This window comes from Ascidia mentula, chromosome 2, assembly GCF_947561715.1.
Source record: "Ascidia mentula chromosome 2, kaAscMent1.1, whole genome shotgun sequence".
Lineage (NCBI taxonomy): Eukaryota > Metazoa > Chordata > Ascidiacea > Phlebobranchia > Ascidiidae > Ascidia > Ascidia mentula.
Window position 1 is genome coordinate 6,749,829 of NC_138567.1, and position 3,092 is coordinate 6,752,920.

Consider the following 3,092-nt stretch of genomic DNA (forward strand, 5'->3'; position numbering starts at 1 on the left):
GAAAATAAACCTCGACCGCTCGACGAAGTTCAAGTCCCAATGCTGAAGCTGACGGTTTGTTGATTTTCGCCCCGTGTGTAAACTTGAAGTTTTGAATCACGCAATTTCCCTGTTTTTGTATTTGGTGAAATGAGTCCTTTTTCGACATTGGATACCGGATGAATTTATTGTTCATTTAATCCTTTGCACAGCAGTGCTTTCAGCAAACACACTGCAAACTTTTTTTGTTGTTTAAATTTCCCAAATTAAAGACTCTTGTGTCTTCTTTTTAAAACGTTGCAGCTGGCCAAGTGGTTGTGCAATGCAATCTTCTTACGGTTGACTCAAAACTCATCGTACTGAAAGTATTTTGCTCACCAAACCGCATTAATAAAAAAAATTGTCAGCATTAAATTAACTAACACATATTGGACTTTGTGCGTGCTCCCTGTAGGCACGATCACCAAAATTTCAAATGCAGTGTCTCCACGGCGACATCCAACGGTGCGATATCCCGCTAAGCGATTATAAACAATCCTCTCAAAACCAACACTTCACACGACCGAGAACTCCAGCAAGACATAAATTAAATGATAGGATTTGTATAGGAATTATCCGAGCGCACGCTGTTTGAGTACATTTCAGTAAACAGATTAGTTCAAAAAAACAAACAACAGCAAAACCGAAATAACCTCCTATAGGTCCTAATATAGATTACCTTATTGCTGTTGTATCAACAAAGTATCGTTTGACCGCCGTGGCGTAATTCCTTTTCGCATGTGTTTTCATAGCTCGATTGCCAGTGTTGTTTCGAGGAAAACCATTGTCGGCCTGGAATTGGCACGGCACGGACTGGTAGCCGTTTTGTTTTCCTTCCCGTTTGCGCCGCTGGCCAGAAAAGGGAAAATAAACAGTCGTCGACATCCCACAATTTCCTGTCGCTGCCTCTTGCCTCGCCATATATGTGAAACACCTTCTATTGGTTGTGTTTTATTTTCCCACTTCTCGCCTCGCTTTGTGGTAAAATAAACACGAGCTTTGAAAAACTCGAGTTGACGTGACCTTCCTATGTCCTTTCCTTTGTTACTAAACAAAAACCCGCTATTTATAAATACACGCATTGTTGTGTGCTTGTACATTAGCCATGCTGAGTTCTTTTCCAGGTAAAGCTTTCATACATTTCATGCAGCCTTGTGCAGTGACGAATTTTCACAGAGCATGTATTTATCAATCAAAGTCACCGAGGGTTTTAGACCACCCGCAACAGATAGAGCTTGCGAATGCAAATGCTTCCGGCCTTCTTAGGTTGTCAGGTGACAATCAATCAGTATAACAAAGGCCATCATACAAAAACGCTTTTTTGGCACAAATTTTTGCAAATGCTGTAAAACTGTATAATTCTTCACATGCACAAAGAGTTATTGATGCTGCTGCATTGCGTCGCCTTCTGTGATGAGTAAAGTCGCCACTGTGGATGTTTTTGCGATGTCGATCATGATTTACGTCTAACCTAAGCGCTATACAACCAAAAACATACCCAGCGAGATATTCCGGAACTGGATCGGCAAATCCGATTAGCGAAGTGTGTTTGACCGACACTCAAAAACTCGGCAACTTGCAGGTATTTGTGCGGATTTGCCCACAGGCATCCGATTTCCACGAACGCGAAACCGGCCATGACCTTGAAAAATAATTCCACGCATAGTTGCAACGCAAACTTCGTATATATTGAAACCCGCATGACATTTAAAAGCCTTATCAGAGATTTTAGTTCTCAGACACTGTATTACAACAAAAGGAGGTCAACTAATGCTTACAACCATACCAGCCACGTGTGATTGGTCAACGCAGTAACGCATTGGCTGCTATAATACATCAAGAAAGGCACTTTTCGAGCGTCTGCCGCTATAGCTCAGTGGTAGAGCACTGGTCTCGTAAACCAGGGGTCGTGAGTTCAAACCTCACTGGTGGCACTCTTTTTTCCCCGCTTTTCAAAACGGATATGGTTTAATCACAGGCTTTTACAGTGTTGATTCATTTTTTGTGTTTATTCATTAACCTTAACACCCTTGAAAGCGTTTTTAAAATAAATAATAAGTGAGGATACATCAACATTTGTAGACTTTTCATAAATTTTAGTGTTTAGGGCCTACATCATATGTGAGCATGTTAGGCGTTCAACTGCAGAAAATCTTTTTTTTTACATTCCCAAGGGCTTTCCAATCTTTTTCGCTCGCGAATCTTTGTTGACATTCATCTAATTTTCAGAGATTTATTTGACAGCAATTTAATGAAACGACTGAAAAACGTCAAAATGTCTCTCGCAGAATCGCACGACCAATTGTATGGGTCGTACAGAGTACACCAATGTAAAACAAAACAGAATGCCCAGCATACGTATCTGCAGGCGTAATTTGTAAAATTGTTGAGCTTTGTATTTTGAGAGATATTTGGTCCTAAGCAATACCCTATAAGCAATAGTATTGCATCTTAAACCGGCGAAGGCAAACTTAATCCATAAGACGATGGATCTCAATGGCAAATCAGGTAACACAACAGATCAGCAATCGTTTGTCCTGCAGCGGTGTGCAGCCAATACCCAATGGCTTTTTGCCACAATAGGCAGACAAGTGGTACTTCACGCGGCCCGGTTGCAAACTGCTCATTACGAAGTAGTGCACAAGCAATCCGTTGGCGCCGTTACGAAGCGCAGTTCGTCGCTAATCGGATTTGGAAGGGACGATCAACTTGGTTCTCATGGCTCTAAAACTCGATGTTATCTCTTGACGGCCGTGCGGCGTTTACCTCGACAGCGATTCCTTCGTGTAAGCTACGATAAAATCGCAAACGGAAAAACACTGCTTGTCGGCTGGAAGTTGATCGATTGTCGAGATATAACATTGTTTAAACTCGCGTTTGCAGCCATGTTTGTGTCTCTAACCTCGACGAGATTTTGACCTTGCTTCCGCAACCTCACAGCGTGGTCATTGTTGAGCCAACTGCGAAAGTGCTGCGTTGGTTTATTTACAGCTTGTGATAGTAAACGAACGGTGACTTGTAACGGTTTAATTGCGGCGGTTACATCACGTTTTGCGTGAAATAATCGATTATAA

The 3,092-nt window shown here is 41.8% G+C and overlaps 1 non-coding gene across 1 annotated transcript; it reads left to right on the forward strand.

Annotated features, from left to right (window-relative positions):
• The first annotated feature begins 1,880 nt into the window (after window positions 1-1,880).
• Trnat-cgu (transfer RNA threonine (anticodon CGU)) lies at window positions 1,881-1,952 on the forward strand. The gene has a single exon. It is a non-coding gene; the product is annotated as a tRNA-Thr (tRNA).
• The last annotated feature ends 1,140 nt before the right edge of the window (window positions 1,953-3,092 follow it).